This window comes from Haplochromis burtoni, unplaced genomic scaffold (assembly GCF_018398535.1).
Source record: "Haplochromis burtoni strain Fernald_Lab_line unplaced genomic scaffold, NCSU_Asbu1 Contig_260, whole genome shotgun sequence".
In the NCBI taxonomy this organism is placed as follows: domain Eukaryota; kingdom Metazoa; phylum Chordata; class Actinopteri; order Cichliformes; family Cichlidae; genus Haplochromis; species Haplochromis burtoni.
In genome coordinates this window covers 746,197-755,521 of record NW_024582621.1, presented here as the reverse complement: position 1 = coordinate 755,521, position 9,325 = coordinate 746,197, and the positions used below count along the sequence as shown (strand labels likewise).

At 38.8% G+C, this 9,325-nt stretch overlaps 1 long non-coding RNA gene across 1 annotated transcript; it reads left to right on the top strand.

The window, feature by feature from the left end:
- The first annotated feature begins 2,125 nt into the window (after positions 1-2,125).
- Positions 2,126-4,417, top strand: LOC121815652. Its single transcript, XR_006055234.1, has 3 exons — positions 2,126-2,582; positions 4,038-4,148; positions 4,359-4,417. It is a non-coding gene; the product is annotated as an uncharacterized LOC121815652 (long non-coding RNA).
- Positions 4,418-9,325: the final 4,908 nt, after the last annotated feature.

The following is a 9,325-nucleotide window of genomic DNA, read 5'->3' as shown; positions in this document are numbered from 1 at the left end:
TTCACAACAACAACAACATGAACACATTCTATATTAGTTCACATTTTTTTAAATTATGTTTACTCAATAGGCTAATAGGCTAATTATGTTTTTTTGTTTTTTTTTTAAATCAGTAAAAAATGTTATACTGTACAGCAGATTAATGTGACGGCAATGCAGAGGCTTCAGAACATGCCTTAGAATCCTCTGATTTAAAATATTTCTTCAACATTAAATGAATCCAGTAACAGTTGTCAGTATTCATTACCAATACTTATTAACATTACTTAATTGCCTGTTGATAATTAATTCATCAAACTTTATTTGTCAAGTTGTAAACAAATACATTTTTAAACAGCGTTTCTGTGGCTACCACAGTGTATCTCAGTTCTATGCAATAACCTGAAGTGTCCCCGCGAAAGCGTAAAACTGTAGTAACGCGTGCAAGGCAGACACTCGCTCGTGCACAATGGCTTCTTTGTTCTTCTTTGTTGGTGCAATTGGTATGAGAAAAATGTCATTCTATACAAACTATCGTGCAACAGGACAATGACTGTAACAGAAAAGAGCTTGACCTAAATGCTGTGGTGAGACCTGTGTATAAATAGACACCTACAAACCTCAATGAAAAGGTTGGGCAAAAATTCATGCACAATAAGATGTGAGAGTCAAAGTTGCTCAAATAACAGTGATGGTATGTGCTTAATTTTTCACACAGTGCTTCTGCATTTTTGACGTAGTTATCACTACACAGAGGCAAATATTAATATGTGAAGTGTTTTTGGCCTTCTGATATTGGATTTGCTTAATGTTAAGACCCGAGGCCTGACCTACGAACCAGAATTTGGGCCAACTGAGGAAACTTGAGGTATTATCTGCAGTCTGAATATTGTAAAAGTTATTCACTTCATACCAGGGGAACCACTGGAGACCTAACTTGCTCTGGAGCAGATTATAGTGTAAAATAGAGATCAACAGGTTTGCTTTGAGGCTTCAAATAAGATAGATTTTATTAACATCTATATAAATTTGGCACAAATGCTAAGGAAATTTGTATTGTGTTGATTCTTTTCTGTAACAATGCTTATATATAAATATTAAGCGATTGGTAGGCCTGTTTGTTTCCCCTTAAATGGCGCTGCATTTGTAAGGTTGTGAGTAGAGATTGTTGAGATCCAATTGTAATAATGCATAATGATAATACTACTAATAATAATGATAAGACATTTTTATTCATGCTGTCGCTTTGAAATGCTGTGGCACAAAAACTGTTTTGTATTCTAAAGAACAAAACTTCCTGACACAGTAAGATTCTTTTTCTTTTCTTTGGGGGTCCTGCTCTAATTCGTATCACCGCTGGGATTCCTGCCTGCTATGATGGGTCACCGTAATCTAATTGCCAAATAGCATAACTTTATATCATAAAGTCCTGTTCAGTGGCTTCCAATCATCTGTCCCTAATGAAATGGAAGCAGGTTTCCAACTTGGAGAGGTACTAGGGCTCACTCCACATAATGCTGAAACTTGCATCTAGAAGATCAACAGCAGAGTCGATAGCAGGATGAGCTATTTGGCAGTGGCAGAGACGATTTGGCAGGGTTTTAATGGACCAACCAACATAGTCAACTCTGCTAGACAGATTAAATAAAAAAATTTAAAAAAGTAGAAAGTAAATAAAAAAGAAATGTAATAATTGCAAAAAGGATCACATTTCAAAAAGGTGGGACAAGGGCAACAAACTGTTGTTTTTAAAGTTTTGCCTGCGTCTGTAGTTTTGGAAACATGAGTGTGAAGTTGGACCATTGGACCACACGTACAATACACGGACGTGGTGACAGCACTTCTTTATTTTACATTCGGTTTTACTGTTTTACAATGGGACACAGACACTCCCGCTCCGCTGTCACGTCCCTCCCCTCCCCTCCACTGTCACTGTGAACATAAAGAGCACAATCACATTCACATCCCCTGTTCACCCCGCCCCTGCGGCAGCATCACCCTTCCTCTGCAGCCGGCCAGAGACCACACCCAGCACACAGATATTTTTTGCTCAACAAATTACAATTGTGATGGACCGAGTTGAAAAACAGGAGGAGCCCAGGAATTATTAGAAAAATATAGTTTCCATTTATTTAACCCCCAAAAATTATATTTACAAGACTAATAAATGTTGAGCTCATAAAAGAGGTCAAAGAAACAAAACTGAACTCAGGCAAAGACTGCAACCTTAACAAACCAAATGACTGCCCAAACATACATAATTGACCTAAACATGAAATGACATACAAGGGTATATATAATGGCTGATCAGACCATTGTGACACATGAGGGGTAACAAACAAACACAATCATAAATCACAAACGATGCAGTACAATCTAGTTTGTTAATAAACTAAACACTAAAGAAGAAAATCAAAAACCCCATTAAACCCTAAACTCAAATATTTAATTAAATACAAATACTTTGTTTTTAAAGTAAAGAAAACACACATTCCCCCCTTCAGCAGGAAGTGGTGGTGTGGTCCAATTATCTTCCTTTGTATTTAATGGTTTCAAACCCTGGCTACCATCTTTTGTCCAGCAACTCCCAGGGATGATGGCAGGTAAGAAATAAAAAGACAAAAGTTAGTCAGAAAGCAAAGAAATTAAGTAGTATGAATACATAAGTAAACTAAATGTGCGCGCTTACAAATAGAACAAATGTATCCAAACCAATCAATGAAGTTATTGGCAACTAAAATGTATTACTATGTTCAAATGAAGAATGAAAATACAAAAGTTACCGACTTTAGAGTGTGGCCACGGGTTTGGCCATCACAACAATATTCCAGTGATGTTAATAATAACATTTTTGGTTTGGCAACGTTTTTTACATCAGACATCTTGTAGCCTGATGTAAAAATCCTAGATCCTTGTTACAGCCCAGAGGGCCTGGCAAACATGTTAGCCCCTGTGTTACTGAAATACATCAACCTTTTAGGGATGCTATAGACACATGTAAAGTCTGCTGAAGAAATAAACAACGATGAGACAGCTGGAAGCTAGCTAAAACTTTTCATGTTTCCATATAATTTTTGGATACAAGTTAGTTAAATGCAATTCAATCTAGGTGTCAAGGCTGTCTGCAGGCAGGCAGGATAAAGGACCCAATATGCAGATTCGTGGAGGCGGAATCCAAAGTCCACTGCTTTATTGCAGGCGAAGTCACAAAACAGAACAGAACTTAAACTGAACCATGAACGCTGAGAACAGAAACACACAGGCCAATCTGAGGGTACGACACAACACTGACACAAAGAAACATGGGGCTTAAATACACTGAGGAAGTCATCAAGGAATTAGACAGGAGGGGAATACAGCTGGGAGGAATGAGACCTAACGAGACAGGGGGAGCGGACGCTAGAAACGCTGACATAAGACATAACCCTTCAAAATAAAACAGGAAACAATTCACAAAGACAGCAGACTAAGAAACATCGGACTTTACACAGAGGGAACACACAGGCAAGAAGCTAAGCACAGAACTAAACCTAAACCAGAATAAAGTGAAACAGATTTATAATAATAATCAACAAAGCACAACAAGAGAATCAGAAAACAATCCATAATGCAAAATTAAACGAAAACATAAGAACTCAGAATCCTGGGTCAAAATGACCCAGAACCGTGACACTAGGATTTTCTTGTCATCCATCCATCGCCTTCTGCTTATCTGGGGTCAGGTCATCAGGGCAGCAGCCTAATGGAGGATGCCCAGATCTTTCTCTCCCCACCCACCTTCTTCAGCTGATCCAGGGGAACACCAAGACGTTCCCCTGGATCAAGGTGAATGCAGTTTATAAACTGAGTTCACGAGTTTTAAAAGATATACTCATAATTTTAGTGTCAAAGGTTTTTGCAGTGATTTACACTAACCAGGAAATGTAAAAATATCCACACTATGGACAGTAATGTCTCAAACCAGCTGTTATCTTTTTCATATTTGATTTCTCCGTACACAGAAGCAACAACCACTATAACCCTTCAATGCGTCTCCATTTCTACCCTCTTTCCTCCAGAAATGGCCGTCTACCAGCAGCCCACCCAGGTAGTGACGATCACCACCACTAATCTAAACCATGGGGAGTGGAGCACTGGCCTCTGTGATTGCTTCAGTGATATGGGCACTTGTAAGTTAATCTAGCAAACTCTATAAACAGTAGTGGTTTTTGCATTAACACTCTCCACAGACTTTTATTCAGAGAGTCTTGAGTATCTGAGGATCTAAAGTTGGGGCTGAAGTCAGCATATAAAACACAGGATGCACAAGCCAGTAATGAAAGGACAACTTATTCAAAGTGAAGTAAACGTGTTTCTGCATATTCTTCTTCTTCGTCAAGGTTGCTGTGCCCTTTGGTGTTTTCCCTGCATGCAGTGTGATACAGCCAACAAGCACGGGTGTGTTGCTGCCTCCCACTCTGGATGTATGCTGCGTGGTGTCGTCTTTGCTCCGCAAGTCCATCAGAGAGCGCTATGGGATCTATGTAAGGCTGGGAGTGGGGGAGGGTCAAGGTTATTATTGTTAGCTAAAAACTAAACTGAGGAGAGATAACCTATAACAAAGGCCGTGTGAGGTGTTGAGGAACCAGGACACCCTGATAAGAAGTGGGCTCCTGGAACAAGACAGCATAAATGGGTCCTCGCTTACTCGCTAACGGAGATTTGCCACATTAATGCGGTTTTAACTCGCTAACGCTGACAGGACTAATATATATATTAGTCCTGTCAGCGTTAGCGAGTTAATGCGGATTGCCCCGTGCAAGGCGCATTAGCATTAACGTGTTAGCGCCTTGACCCTGCCTCTTAATTATTCAATTATAATTAAAATTTAGATCATCTGCGTACTTAGTTTTCATGAATAGTTGGATGGGCCATTGCTATGAATTGTGCGATTGTGTTTCATTCTTGTCTCTCACTCTTCTCCTCTTCCTCTTCTCCATCCTGCAGGGCTCGTGCTGCGATGACTGGTGTAAAGCATTTTGCTGTTACATGTGTTTCTGGTGCCAGATGCATCGCGAGGTGAAGATCAGGAACGGCCTGTAGCTCACCATCTCAATGATGGTCACCACTCAAGTTGTCAGAGGACAGTATGTAACCATTTTGGCTGTTTGTTGGGTGAATATGACAGTTATTTGGTATAATTTTGAGATGACACAAATATGAAAAGTTGATTTCTGCTTCTACAGTATTAGGCAAAAACAAAGATTTTAGCCTGACACACGAGCTGCTTTTTCATCGCCACAACAAGAATTTCTAAGTTCCTGTGCTCGTGTGGTTCAGTGCAATATGTAGAATCAAGATTTTTTTTTAGCTTTGGCAGCATGTTGGGTATAAAATTTAAATTGAGAACGTTTGTTTACTCTGGCCAGAAAAATCTGTGTAATTTCACATGCTCACAGTTATTGTAATCTTTCTGAACTTTTGCTGAAATAAAAAAATATTCATAATTTTTACTCAGGTTAAGACGGAAACCTTTCTGTCTTTGTGTCAAGTCTGAATATTTGAGTCCTTGCCTCTGTGTTAATTAGCATCCCCTCATGTCTCCTCACTCTCAGCTCTCTAATATTTCTAGTATGTTTTTTTTCTAGTATAGGTTTTGGTTAGTTTTTTCGGATCCCCTTTACATTCTTGCATTTTTCATTTGCTCATCGTCCAAATAAATGGTTCATTTTCAGTTTAACCTCACCTTCCAATGAGTGTGCATTTTGGATCATGAACACTCACCTCTTCAAGTTTTGACAACTCACCCTTGACTTCTAAGTTGGATTCAGCTTATTTTAATTTTATTTATCACATATCATAGTGACAGATCATAATAATTGCTTTATATAGTAAAGAAAAGACCCAAGATTGTGTTCAGCTGTGCGTTTCAGTCAGGTAAAGACAATACTGTTCTCCACCAAGATACCCGATCTAGCACCACTCTGTTTAACAAGCTCATCATTAGATTTTAATCACATGTAAACTTCTCACAAAGCACAAAGAAAAGCTTCCAACTAAACCCACAAAACCTCTGAAAGTTCAGGGAAACCCACGAACCCATGAAAGCAGTTATAGCTGTGCTCACAACCACACAAAGTTATCAGGTCATCGGGGTGTATTTGTTACACATTTAAATCCCTGAAAACCGACAGTTAGGGGATGCAACACGTTTATAACAGCAGCAACAAAATGGATCTCCTACTAGCTACTCACTCCAATGATCTACAAAAACATGAGTATATAGTGAAAATCACCGTGTTAACAAAGCATGTGCTGAAATTAAGGTTTTCACTTTTTGGTACTTCCCTTACTGGCTTAAGAAATAGTGTATAGTAATGGTAAAACCCTGTTTGTCACAGCTGCTCACATTGTTTCTTGTCAAAGGTGTTACCAGATGGTTGTGTCTCTGAAAACTCCTATGAATCCTGTAGATGCCCATCACTTTGCAAAATGTGTTTCAGTGAGTAACAAGGTGTTCAGAATTTTGCAAAAAGTTCAAATGACATATGTAAGGGGTTTAGGTTAGTGTAGAGAACGGAAGTTGAGCTGCTATAATCTACTGTTGAGGAATAGCATGCACTCAACATTTATACTGTTTAAGTCTTTGAATGTTCTAACATTCAGCAATTCAAAGCTGGAAAATGTTTTGATATGAGGAAATGAAGCTTTTTGTTTCAGCCTTAGAGGGCCTCAAGAAACTCAAGTACTGACAGGCGTGAAGTGTTTTGAAAATAATTGTTAGGGTCTCCACATGAGCTCTTAGACCGATGTCAGTCTGCGACTGTTCTATACAGTGGCCCTGAGAGGCCAAATGGACTGCAACTTCAGAAAACACTTGCAAAAAGAAAAACGCTGCAAAAGCACACAAAGCATAACGGAAATAGGAAAAAAGACAACGGAAATGTTTCTGGGGAGACAATAACCGGACGGACCAGTTGCACGAACCAAAACATGTATGTATGGCATTTATTGCACTATATAATTTTCCAATCAGTGTTCAGGAATTCTCAATGGTGCTTGGTGCCATACCCTCAGGGACTTTAATGTTATATAAAAACACTGACAGCTCGATCTCTACCTCAGTCACTCTCCCTGATCCAGCTGAGTCACCAATAGGAAAAATCTGCTTTTCACAGGAACTTGGTAACAGCAATAAGAGAATACGTAGTTTATTCCAAGAAGATATCGTCTCTCTCCCATATATAATATCTTATTGGAACCGATTTGTTCCAGATATCAAGTGGAAGACAGTCTGGATGGTCCCCCATAAATATTTGATTGTAAATAAGGTGAAAGAAGTCTCATTTAAAATTCTACATAAATGTTATCCAGCCAGTCACTACATGGTAAAATTTAAAAGGGACATAAATACTAATTGTACTTTCTGTGGGGATCATCCAGAAACTGTGACACATCTTTTTTGGTACTGTTCTTTTACACAGAGATTCTGGAAGGAATTTAGCAGGTTTGTTATTGTCCATATTTTAAGGGAGTTTTCTTTACGATGGGAAAATGTTTTATTCTGTTTCTTTAAGTTCCCCAAGAAGTATGATAAATGTTTTTTATGATAAATTTGTTAATACTTGCTATTAATTATACAAAAACTGTATATGTGATATATATTTTTTTCTATATGAAGTCATTCTTTTTTGAACAAAACTCAAAATAGAGCCTATTAATCTTTCAGTCATTTCTACCCTCACTTGATTTCCTTTCGCTGCTCAGCTCTCACACAGTGGCTCAGCTATGCTCCAATCCCTCCATATTGTGGCCAATCACATGCGAGGATATAGGATAATATCATTATGTGAAAAACAGAGAACGTGAGAGACGCGAAAGTCAAGTGGAGCGTGTGGCTGTCCTCTCAGTGAGTGAGACAGTAGACAGCGGTGAGGAGGGCTGTGCGAAAGCAAAAACACATAAATATGCCTGACACCCGTAAACGAAGCAGCATCTGGCTGTAGTTTAAAGACTTTTTTGTCTCGGCCTAGGTCTCGTCTCGACTTGGTCTTGGTCTTGTCTTGGTCACGGTTGACTACAAGTCATAGGAAAATAATAATAGAAAATAGAATAGAATAGAAAAATAAATAAACAACGTTCCCATGCTTGTGCTTGGAGTAAATGGGTTGCGCTAAGTATATCAAACCACTAGATGTCGCTGTGGAGCCGAGTCTGAAGCACAAAGCCAACAGAAATTTACTGCACAGTGCAGTCTATTATCTGAAGACTGAAACATTCACGTCCTGCTTCTGCTGAATTAGAAACTAACTTTTAGATTTTGCCAGGATTCCTCATTAGACAAAGAGTTAAAACGTAGACATTTACTTATTTATTAATCTGTCAGCACACAGTTCAGATCATGTATTGCCTGCCTCTTCATGCAGGCATTAAACCCCTGAAAATGACAGGCTTTACTTGATCTATGTAGGGACACATTCAACACACTCATTGCGTTACTTTACGCCTGGCACTCCACCTTCTTCCTCATACGCTCTGAGTGGAAACTTTAACATCATTGAGAATAAACAAGACAGTATAGAGAGACAAGCGTCAAAGTAAAGACTGAAATAGGAATATCAACAAAGTGCTTTATTAAAACTGTAAAACAAAAAAGGTTTCTCCTCCCATTCAATCAGTGTTATGGTGCTGTGGGTCTTTGCATTCACCAGCTCAAAAGTGATTGTTCCTGCTTCTCTGTTTGGAGGCTGACGCAGAACAAGCTCAACCAAATCCTCAGAGTCGCAGAATGACAGGTTATAATGCACGTGACCTAACAGAGAATTGTTCCACAGGTACAGAAAACGTGGGAGAAGAAATCTGTGGAAATTGCACTTTTTCTTCTCCTTAAGACATCTCAGACTGCTCATCGTCTGCTGTCTGAATGGATCGCTCATTAAATGATGAAAACAATTTAACAAAAAAAAAAATACTTCCCTGCTGTTTGCTTCAATTTTAGGGGCAAGACTTGCGCCTGGAGACCGGCTGTGGCCCAGGTGAGCACTTTTGATGTGGTTGTGATGTGGTGCTTGTGCGTCTTTACACTTGCACTTTAATGTTTGTCTGAAAGTAATGCACTCTGAGTAATTTATTCTCTCTGTCAACAGCTGACTATTATTTTTTATATCAGCTGTGTCCTAACAAAGACCTCACAGTTTTCAGTCTTGCTGTTGTAATGTGCATAGACTTTAGTGTGTGCTTCCGATTTTATGTTTGGGAAATTAGATAAATGGTTACCTAACAAACATAAACATCAATCTTCTCAAACACATGTTTTCTATTCAAAAAAGAAGGAAAATGTAGTATTCTGTATAGTATACTTGTAGCT